This window comes from Strigops habroptila, chromosome 12, assembly GCF_004027225.2.
Source record: "Strigops habroptila isolate Jane chromosome 12, bStrHab1.2.pri, whole genome shotgun sequence".
Classification (NCBI taxonomy): domain Eukaryota; kingdom Metazoa; phylum Chordata; class Aves; order Psittaciformes; family Psittacidae; genus Strigops; species Strigops habroptila.
The window spans coordinates 7,422,118-7,434,282 of NC_044288.2; the positions used below are offsets into that span (position 1 = coordinate 7,422,118).

The 12,165-nt window shown below is 41.2% G+C and overlaps 1 long non-coding RNA gene across 1 annotated transcript; it reads right to left on the reverse strand.

Moving 5' to 3' along the window:
• Positions 1-2,877: 2,877 nt before the first annotated feature.
• On the reverse strand, positions 2,878-11,620 carry LOC115615529. The gene is made up of 4 exons (XR_003994077.1): positions 11,493-11,620; positions 11,022-11,148; positions 5,209-5,326; positions 2,878-3,073 (listed from the first exon to the last, which is right to left on the reverse strand). It is a non-coding gene; the product is annotated as an uncharacterized LOC115615529 (long non-coding RNA).
• Positions 11,621-12,165: the final 545 nt, after the last annotated feature.

The window sequence follows — 12,165 nt, forward strand, 5'->3', positions numbered from 1 at the left end:
CCACCAGTGCTGACTTCTCCATTTATAAACTGGCTGGACTCAGGCCAAACATCCTTGCTTATCGTACCTGTCACTCACAGAAAACTCCAGACTCTTAGGAACAGTCCTCTTGGGGTCCTTCTTTGCTAGTTACTAATTTGATATGTCTGTAGACTCAATTAATTATATGAGCTAGCTACCAACAGACTTCTTTTAGCTTGCATGTTTAGAGCAGCCACGAGGCTGAAGGAGGACAGGACACCAACATTCCTAGAAGTGAAACTATTAGAAAAAGTCTATTTCTAAGCAGAAATACAAGCACTTGATTTAGTTTCAGTTTTCAATTAGGCAGAAAGCATTGGTTCAGGGAGCATGAAAAGCCTCCTCTTTGCCTCTGAATATAGAATCTTCTTACTTATCTACCCTGACATCATAATAGCAGTATGAGAAGATGACTCTGGACAATTTTAAAACATGAGTATCCCTCAAATGGCTACACACTTCTAGTCCACTGAAACACCACAGCAACCTGAATGTGCACAAGTCCATGGCACCTGATGGAATCCATCCACGGGTCCTGAAGGAGCTGGCAAATGAAGTTGCTAAGCCACTGTCCATCATATTTGAAAAATCATGGCAGTCAGGCGTTCAAGGCCAGCTTGAACAGAGCCTTGGGCAACATGGTCTAGTGGGAGGCGTCCCTGCCCATGGCAGGGGCTTGGAACCAGATGATCTTAAGGTCCTTTCCAACCCAAACCATTCTACAATTCTATGATTTAAGCTAACCTGTTTTAGTTGGAACAAACGAGAGGAGAATGTATGTTCAACTGTCATCCTTCAGCAGATGAAGGGGTATCTTTCAGAGGAGATGCAGCAATAGTTTAAATCGCTATTAACTTAATCATCAACAGTCATCTGACTAAATGCCGCTATGCAACCTGGGAAGAGAAGGCAACAAGTGCCATAAAAGTTCTTCCAGATCAAGTCAGCACCTAATAAAACAGAATGAGGATAAGCTGTAAGTTACATACTACTAGCTGTAAACCTGTATCGAGTGATATTTTCCTTCACTGAACCAAAACTGTTACCAGGAATTTTTACAATGCTGCATTTTAATATGTACTCCATGATGATCAGTAGTAATCCTTGCCTTTCACAATGTTGAAAAAAACCAAAGTAATCTACTTCATTAAAAACACCCCTACAAATTCCCTTTCATTGCATCTCCACTGTATTAATCTAGTGGGGTTTGTGGGGGTTTTAGATTTCTTGCTCTTCAAAGGGAGGAGAAGAGACACATTCTGTACATATGTTTAAACTACTTTAACAATGTGGGCATGTAGACAAAATTCATAAAACTCAAGAATGATTTAAAAGCATGGATTACAAAAATTACTAAGTACTTCAATGGCTCAAGTTAACACTCAACATATCAGTGTTTGAGTTAAACTGAAGGTCCTTAATACCCCAACTTCTGTTGACCTGTGGAAAATTAATTGGAAACAAGCTATGCTATAGAAGTCACTATTAAGTTTCTTAGACTTTCTAATCCATCATAATGCATCTAGCACCAGACAACTTAGATGTACTAAATTCTGTTTCAGAATGGCATCACTCTCAATTAAAGAAAATAAAGTCAATTATGCGCAGAACATACTTTAGTAATATTTAACTTCATTTTCCTCAGGACGTCTAATATGATACACTGTTACATCAAGGAAATAAATTTTGTCTTTGTATTTGATCCATTGACAGCAGAAACCCCTTTTGTAGCAATTTATCAACACAACAGACATCTACATGGGCACTATTTCATCTTCCATCGGAATCAGTACAGCTCAGTTAAGAAGCCAAGGATTTCAATCTAATTAGCACAGGTAATAAAAGCCCTGTAATCTGGCCTTGATGTTTACTTGGACATTCACAATGTCCTCAGAAATTCTTCACTTGAGCAAGGCTTACAAATCAGTAAGTTCCAAAAGAACTAGTGAAATTTGAGGAGTCATCACAACTATACTGAAAAGTTAATTAAAATTCATTTTACCATTACCACAGTAGCACCTAACCTGCTAAAAAAAAATACATTTTAAATGTCATTTAACACCAGGCCTATGAAGCAGGAAGAAAATTACTTTAACACATGCACCAGTGTATGCTGACGCCACCAGGCTGAAAGCTGCTTTGCAGATAAGGGCCTGGGGGTCCTGGCGGACACCAAGCCGAACAGAAGCCAGCAGTGTGCCCTTGTCTTCATTAGCTCCACAGACACTGTTACACAGAAACCAGCCACAACATTCTTTTGCTGGAGAGAAGTTGGTTTTACAGCAGCTAGTTAAAGAACTGGTTTTTTCTTAATGAAGTATGCAGAAAACATTAACACTGAGATTCAAAAGAATATCAGAGAAATACCGTGTTTTATTTAAAAAGATCAAGTTGATAATGACACCCTCTCTATTAAATATAGCCTCTCAGTAAGACAGATGCTAAACAGAAAGTCTACTAAGCATTCTGATTTTGTGATGCACCACAAGTCTCTCTTACAATCAGTAGGAGCTGTGGGAACTGGTCATTTATTTATTTTGTCAGGTCAAAGCCACTGCTTCAATTTGTATAAAATGCTGCGGCCTTAGAACATAGTTTCCTGACACTAGAAATCTGCACTCACTTGCTCAGTAACAAAGCTCTGACACACAAGGAAACTACCAGCAGCTTTGACCTATTTTACACCCATGCTCAGTTCATAGGGGGAGGGGAGAAAGAATTCATTGCATGTCATTAGTTTCTACTTCCTCCTGCAGAAACTTTCAACAGTAATGAAAGGTGCGGTTCTACCTTCCCACATTCAATTCCCTCATTCACATGCTGACTCCAGTGGCCCCATGAAAAAAGAGCAACGGATTTTCAGCCCAATTAGTTCTTTAATTACCATCTATGTGTACAATCATTAGCATCAAAACAAGGATGGAAGGTACAGGACTAACCTTTTCAGCATACAGCACAGGCTTACGCCAGATAACAGTGCCAGCGGAACCAGCGGCTGCAGTATCTCAGTACTGACTGGGCTGCTCATCAGTCACAGATTCCTACTGGTCACCTGCAAGATGAAGACCATCACTCAATATATCGTCTCCAGTCTCTCTTCTCCTCAATGACTTCCAGGATGCATAGCAGCACACTAAACACAATCCAATCAAATTAATCTAGTTCTTACAAGTCAGCCTAACCATAATTTTTGAAGACTGGTTAAAACAACTGCCTTGGTCTCCTGAAAAGGCAAGTGTTCTCCATTAAGTCAAGAACTGCAGTTTAGCAACAATCTGAAGGCTCTTGAATAACAGAATCCGGAAGAACCTGCATGGTTCTTTACAGTTTCACTGTGATATCTAGGGGTCCTAGTGGGCAATATGCTAAGCAAATGATGCATGCTGGTTTCCTCAGAGCACTTGGCCTAGTTATGCATGTATAGCTGATAGCTGATACTACTTTCAAACTCATCAGAAGCTGCAATTGAATATAATTTCCAAACCAGAAAATATATGGCATGAGTCAATGGATTTCTCAGATACAAAGAAGTGATTCAGGCCCAGTAAACACTTTTGCTGCATGACTCCAAGGTCCTCAGAGGCATTTTATATCACTTAATCTCAATTAACCTCCCAAGAAAGCAATTCAGATCTGAGCAAGAGGGAGGGGAAAAAAGACATTACTGACAACACACAAAAGCCTACTCTGATGTCATGATGCTGCATTACTTGAGTCATAGTCAGATTTCCTGGAATTCAGTTTTGAAGCAGGAAAGCAGACAATAAATAGTATAGAAAGAAGAACAGCCACCTGCTGCGAGTAAGAGGAGAAATTATTTCAGATGACAATTAAGTTGTTATTACAGCTGAAAGCTAAAGAAGCCAAAAGTTAAAGCAGCTTCCCAAAGTGTACCTTAACATGTTATTCAGGTTCAAAATGTTCCACAGCCCAATTTCACACATACTGCAAACAAAGTATACAACAGTTCTAACTTGCTTACAGTAGCTTCTGGGTCACAAGACTCCTACCTATCTCCTTACTAGCAAAAAAGACAATTTACTGTAAACTTGCAGCTACCACTACCTGTTCTGACACTGTTGTTCCAGCACCACCTTTACACAGCAGCACTGACATAAGTATCTGTCAGTATTCTGTTACATTATTTAAGACACTTTTTTCACTATGCTACACAGCATTCCACACAAGGAAATTCAGTGCTTCCTGTGGAGTGGGAATACTACTTGATTGCACGAAGCTAGCAGTCTGTGATAATGAATCAAAGGACAAATCACAAGGATTGTTGTAGCTACATGCAAAGGCCTGTAGGGTTCTAACAAAACTGATAATTCTTATTAGAGAGACTACCTTAAACATAAAATACTTTAATTATAAAATGAGTAGCCTGAGGAAAACCATGGCTTAATAGCGTTTGGAACAGGTGCCCAAAACGTCTATAGCAATCCATCATTATATCACCAATGCTTTCGAATAAAAATCAATATAATCCTGCCATGATCAGGATACAAAAGCACCCACATTTCTGCACTTATACAGATCTCTATGAATAAATCTTACGAGGAAAAAATAGTTTTTCCTATCAAATCACTGGGCCAACTCCAGCAGGCAGCTGTTTCAACTTGACTTCCAGCTGGTACCCCTTCTAGTCCATAAGCCCCCAGCACACAGTTGTCCACACTACAGAACTCTTCACAGCTAGCACTGCCGTCTCACTAGCAGATGAAACACGTGGATTCCAAACCATGCAAACTAAGCCCAAACTGCTGCTGCAAAGGACAGTCCCATCCTTCCCATATACTCTTGTAGCCCTTTTGCCACCCAAGGGAGCAGTCCCATGGTCAGCCCACAAGCTGGACAAGGTGAGTCAGCTGAAATCTGAAGCACTCTTTCATCCAAGGTCTGTTTAAAACCAGATCAGTTTCCCAATCCAGCTGATTATATAACTGCATAACCGCTACCACCAGTACGACAGAAGTATTAGGATAAAGCTGCCTCAAGAGGGTGAAGAAGGATCAGGAAACTGCAGTCTGAGCAACGTCATAAAGGAGACGAAAGGTGTTCAGACATTTTTAAGGTTTCATTTCTAGGTTTTTGTCCAATGTCAGTTTAAGAAAGTACTGTCCCTCAGCTACTCATTTTGCCCTTGCAGAGCAGTCAAGCAGAAAAGGACATGCACCCACAACTTACCTTTTGTAATATGAAATCTGGCTGCTTAGTCCACCACCAATGGAAGTGTCTCAAGGGGGCAGAGCAGATATTACAACTCCCACAATAATTCCGTTGGCTATCACAGCCCCAAGCTCTCCTGTTGGACACAAAGGTAATCCCTGTAACACAAACCATGGATGTACAAGTGACGTATAAAAGCTTGCTGCTTTGCTATGCATGCTATAATTCTGTGGACAAGGACTACGTGCTTTCCAGGACTATCTGCACTGTAGCTGTCTCTTAAATTCTGATGAAAAAGAGTAAACATCTGTTACAGTGAATGATGTTATTCTATCATGTTTGTAACCCAGTCGTGTCTGTTTTCAATCAGGGCAGTTATAAACTTCCCCTGCAGTGCATTCTATCACCAACTGTCACCTATGGGCAAAGCTGTGTCAAACAGCCAAGAGAAAAGGTCCTGTTCTGTGCTCACTGCTCATGGTGGCTTGCTCTCTGCACAGCAGATGTTGGAGGCTGCCCTGGGCAGCACTATGGCTGTGGACCACAATGCACCTTTGTCACATGAGAGATCCTGCAGCCAATTGCCTGTTCTTGTTGTGCAGCGGACATGATTTACAAGATTAACAATTAGTATATACAAGAAGAAACAAGGCGGGGGGACGGAATATCAAAACCTGAAGATGGAAAAGTCATATTAAAACCCACCCCTTCCACTCTGTCCAAAGCTTCCAAGCCCTGACACCCATTTTATTCCTATTTTTGCCTACTTTTGCCCCAACAAGATCATTTTGGAACTGAACTACAATTACTTTTGGTAATGCTTTGACTTCCATACACTGAAGTTAAACCACTTGTGCTTCTCAAGCTGCACCATGTGCCCAGGGAGGCTGGGCCTTAAAAAAAAGAAAAAAAAAAAAGGAAAGAAAAACTAAAGAAAAGGAGTCAGTTTTATTCCCAGTGAATTTACTTTGGTCTTAGATACTCCCAACTTACTCTTTCTTTGATTAGGGGTAAACCCCCCAACATTATAAAGGAATAGATGTTTGTCTGCTTAAGTGTGAACTTAAGTCTTGCAAAAAACACAAAGGAAATATCAAATAAAGTTTTGGGACAAGTATTTGGCAGCTTAGCAACTGATAATCTTGCTACAGTTAAATCACAAGAACAGATCTTCCACTAACACCAGAGTTTATAGACATCTATTCTACAGGCCAGTATATCTGCAGTTAAGAACCTTTTACAAATGTAAAGAGGAAAGTCAGAGAATAAACAGGTATTTCAGTCACTTTCTAATGAAGCTGCACATCAATTCATTGCTTCAACCAGCTGATTCCTGCAAGAAACTGCATATTGATTCTGAACTTGCAGCATCTACAAGTTGTACCTATTTGTGCCATCTCACATGAGGACAATGCAGTTCAAAGAGTTCACTGAGCATGCTGGTTAGAATAGACCCTGGGGGGTCACATCAAACAAACCCTTTGTGAACTCTGCTCCAACCAGTTACAGATATTTGGCAAGCACCCATCGAGTTCTCACAGAAAAAGGATTTTCTTTAAAAATCTGCTGTTGTCACACCAAGACTTCCCAAGATATGATTTGGCAAAAGGCAGAAACTGCTCAAAGATCTTCAGTCAGTGGTAGTGGCAATCTCTGAATTGGTACCACATGGTAACCTGTGCCTGCTCTTGAAAAATGAGAAACATCCTGGCTGCTACATGGACAGCATACTTACATACATATGCATATATACCAAAATTCATAGTTCTAAAGAAGTTACCTTCAAATTTCACTTGAAATAGGGCAATTCAAGTAGCCACAAATCAACTACAGGACAGCCAGTTTAAGAAGATTCATACTACTATTTTATTGTTTTTAAACCAAAGGTCACTTAAGGAGGTCTGACATAGCATACACATGCAGCCCAGACAGGAATGTAACTCTCATTTATGGAAGGAAGAATACTATTAGAAAGAAGAAATACAAAAGGATGCTGGAAAGAAAAGCTCATCTCCATAGGATTAGAAGTTTACAAGAGTCCCCTTAAACAAATAGAATTAATTCTATTCTCACTCAGGAACTCAGTAATTGTGTCACAGAGCTGACACAAATTCCTGGGTAACCTTTTCACCTTCTGACAGGCAATCTCCCACCTTTGAGACTATCCACAGTTGGTGAGAATTTATTCCTCAGTCTTGCTGTAAATCAAGTACAAATGGTTTCTCTCACAGCTTAGGGTCATGTGGTTTCCAAGCTCTAACCTTACTGACGTGCTGGCAGAAGGTACAAGCAAATGGAGGAGTTGCAGTAACTGTGCTACATAGAGCATGCAACCAATAGTAGAAAAGAAGCTCTTATTACATCAAATTTCTCAGTGTAAAATTATACAAGAACCTGTAATCATAGCTTTACATATATGTAGCTTAAAATCATTTACATATACATAGCTTAAAATCATAGCTGGTTTTTAAGCAAGTTTAAAAGCACAGTTTGATAATATCATGATAAAGAAGTTGAATTCAGATAATGCAAAAGTCTGAATTTTCTCTAACTCTGTCAACACATGAAATTCCCTGTATTGGCAAGACACTTGACTTGGTAGAGGCCACTTACATCGGATTTCACTGGGCATCAGCTGTACAGCTGAAGATGTTAACTTTGGGGGGGGGGGAATCCTTTTAAAGTAAGTGTATACACAAGCCATTTCTACAACGAACACAATTTCCCCCTGCTCTGACCTTCGCTGGTTTTGTCTCCGTGTTTCTGTGTTCTGGGACTAGAGACAGTCTCACCCTGATAGCTCTGCAGTGACATGGTGAACAACCTCCTGCTCTTCCAACAGCACCAGTTAGTACAGGCAAATTAATCTGGACCTCCCAAAGATATTACCAGGTTTCCTGCAGAGGATTTAATTAGGCTTCTGCTCTGAAAGCCAGCCCTGGGTGTCACTTAAAAGATGCATCTCTTAGACAATGGAATGACAGGAAGAATGATGAGTTCTCATTATGAAGCAAGTCTAGAGCAATTGAATTACTGGACTCCAGCTAGCATTAAGTGCCCTTTCGTCCTTTTCTTGTTGCTTCAAGACACAGCCCAAAGCGCCACCTTCTGCTGAATAGCTGGAGCCACAAAACCCAATTCAGCAGCTGGTGACCTACTGCAGTGACAGCTATTCACACACTCAAATCCATCTGGTTAGGCACCAAAAAATAAACATGTTTTCTCACTAAGAAGCTCAGTATGTCATAGCTGCCTGAACTCCTGCTCTTCCAGCAGAGCAATCATATGAACAGCTAGAGCATAGCTGCCCCAGTGGCACACATCAGGAACCTGACATAAAGGATATGTTACTTAGATTTCAGCAAGCGTTCGACTAAGTAGCACTTTGTGCATTCTTGCAGAAGGCTCCATATTTCTTTTTGAAATCTCATAGAGCTCCTCAAGCATATTGTCCCAGTTTCCAGAAGGAAAACAGCATGCAATAGCCAGCAGGCCCAAAAGAAGAAGATGGACAGACTGATAAAATGACTTCACAGGCCTCACACACACCAAAATAATTTACAAAAGAAAAAAAGTAAAAAAAAAAAAACCTGTCATTGTATGATTGTAAAATATGAACATCTTTAAGTTAAAACAATGTAATTATCAAACAAATATTAAATGCAAACTTTAGGAGCACAGAACACCCCATTCTAATAGCTGATCCTCAGATAAATATAAAAATATAAATGTACTAAAGAGACTGTAAGGACAACAAAAATTTATCTTCAGAAAAAAAACCAAAACCTGAGTCTCTGTTCATCTGTGTTTGGGGACAGGGCAAGGAGAGGGAATGGGGAATGAATCAAGCATTTCCTGTGTTGACTAGACCCATCTTTGTAGTAACAACAAGAATAACAAAGAAGTTTTTATTGGTATCTTGGATATATGGGCTGGCAGAGTAAGAGAAGTATTTTCTATTAAAGCTGCAACCAAACTTGCAACATATGGCTAAAATTAAGAGAGGAAAAAACCCATGTAATACTAAAATCAGACTTCAAACAATGGCCTAATTTGCTTTGCCTATTTGAAAGACCAAAAACCCTATAAATAACCCATTGTTTCCCACTTAAACAATAAACTGGGCTATTCCTATTGCTGTCAACCTTTGTAGAACAACCTTGATTTCAGCAGGCTGCTCCAGATCAAATGATTCCAGATCAACATAGTCACAACCTAGAAACTGTCACAATAATCACCAACAAACTGAAAGCCAGTGGTAACCTTAGAATCTAAACTGAATTCAGTGTAAGAGGAAGTAGTGACATTCAGTGGCTCACAAACCAAACCAAAACGATGATAAGGGGGCTGGAGCACCTCCCGTATGAAGACAGGCTGAGAAAGTTGGGGCTGTTCAGCCTGGAGAAGAGAAGCTGCGAGGAGACCTCAGAGCAGCCTTCCAGTATCTGAAGGGGGCCTATAAGGATGCTGGGGAGGGACTCTTTGTTAGGGACTGGAGTGACAGGACAAGGGGTAATGGCTTCAAACTTAAACAGGGGAAGTTTAGACGAGATATAAGGAAGAAGTTCTTTACAGTGAGGGTGGTGAGGCACTGGAATGGGTTGCCCAAGGAAGTTGTGAATGCTCCATCCCTGGCAGTATTCAAGGCCAGGTTGGACAGAGCCTTGGGGGGCATGGTTTGGTGTGAGGTGTCCCTGCCCATGGCAGGGGCTTGGAACTAGATAATCTTAAGGTCCTTTCCATAACCATTCTATGATTCTACGAAAACAAAAAAAACCCCCTCAAAACCAAACCCAAAACCTTTTGTTATGGTAAGAAGGAATCACGAAGGGAGACATGGTGCTAATCAGTGACACTCATTGCCAGCAGACTTGCGGCAGATTCAAACACCAGGTCCTCTGATTCAAGTCACTTCTGTAATAAAAGAAGTGATTGTGAAGGCCACTTTCATGATATAGGGAATGTACTGCCCTTACCATCAGAAAATAAGAGAAAGATAAAAAGTGGAACCTGCAAATGACATAAAAAATGAATTTTCACAGTATTCTTTCCTAATTTCTCTTTTAAAAGAGAGAGTTAAAGCTGACATTCTGATACTGGAATGAGCACAATGGTGTATTATTACCTTTCTGGAAAAGCCTAAAAAGATGTGGAGCACAATGATCCCAAAACAAGTGCTTAAATTTCTGTACTATTAGAACCAAACACAAAAAAAAAAAACCAAAAAACCCCAAGAATTAAATTCCATTCTACTGTAATTCCAGTTAAGTACCCAATGCATCACAGGAAAAAATACTGCGGGAAAATAAACAAATGACAAAATTAAAAAGATGATAGTGGGTTAAAAGTATAGGCTTGAGTGACTGGTATTAGGACTGATTCTACTTAATGTTTTCAAATGGTGATGTTTAGCACAGGAGGTAGTGAGTGAAACTTTCAAATGAGACTAAACTAGGAGGTGTTATCAACAGAAAGGCAAATTGAAATACCTCATTAAGAAACAATCAGATGCCCCTGAAAACTAGAGCCCGAGGCCTAGTCCTTGGGCCACAGACCCTACTAATGGTAGTTCTGCTATCAGCTGAGAACTGATCAACTAGAAACAAGAAAGGCCCGTGTTTCTTAATCTCAGAATGATCATGATGCTGCAGTGTTACTGGCCTTGTGTCCCCAGCTTTTATCCAACAGCAGGCATCAAACCAGATACATTTTCATTACACAAAGAAAAGGGAAAATTCAAAATAAATTAAACACTAAGTCAGAAATGGGCGAGATTTTCAGCTGTGCTGACGGGGGAAAAGCCCTCCAGAAAGTGTCCTTATGGCACAAACCCTTCCTTAGACTCCTCCGAAGGATATTTGTCTCTCTTCCAGACTTCTCCAGGTCTTGTTCCTCCTCACTGCAGCGTCAACACACCACGGTGCTGGTCCTCAGGCTCCAGCACCTCAATATAGGCACCTGTGAAGGAAAGGCAACGATTTACCTCCGTGAAAGGCAAAAAGCCCAAACCGTTAATAACGTTCGGCATGCCAAAAGCAAGGGCAAACTCCGTAAGAACGAAAGGCGGCAAAGTACGGCAAAAAAGAAAGGGGAGAAAGGCACCAAGGTACACCCCTTGCCTCCAGAAATTAAAGGAGCATTTAGAGCCCCTCCATTTCGTCTAAGCCAGGGCAACTCGTTTTACTGGAATTCCCCTCCTCGCTCCCACAGGACATCCTTCATGTCACCTTCCCGGTCCCTGGAAACCACACCGGGAACGGCCACTCCTCGGAACCGAGTCGGGCCGGGACCCAGAACCGCACCTCAGGCGGGGCGCCGAACTCCGCGGGAGCCGAACAGAGCCGGACAGCGCCGAGCTGAGCCGAGAGGCTCCGAGCTGGAAAGGGACGAAGCGAAACGAGGCGAGCCTGATAGAGCCGGTCCGGAAAAACACAAGCCGGAGGGCAGAGAATCGATGCGGAAAGTCACAAGGCAGACAGAGGCGGACAGAGCCGAGCCGGACAGAGCCGAGGCGGACACAGAAGCGCAGTCGGCAGCTAAGGTTTCCGGTCCTGTGGCTAGCAGAAGGCAAAAAGAGCATGGTCCTCTTGATTTATAAACACTCCCTCCCAGCCGGTCCAAAAGCAGATCTGGCTTCAGCTGCAAAAGAAATCCCCTGCCTCCCCTTTCTAATCACTTGGCCAACTACACATACAGTGCCTGATTTGCGTTTGAACAGTATCTATTGGGACATTATACACAGTTCCAACGTTTGTCAAAATGATTTATTAATATTGGGAGGAAGGAATGATATATATGTATATTTATTTTAATAAACATAAAACTACACCAAAAGAGGTCTTTCCTTTGCTCTTTTGTACGGTATTAACCTTTCTGAACTGACAAGTGAAAGGACACTTCAGGAGAGAAAAGAGCAGACCTTTAACCTCTTCTGAGAGGTACCCTTCAATTGCATTTGGATAAGAAACTCTATTT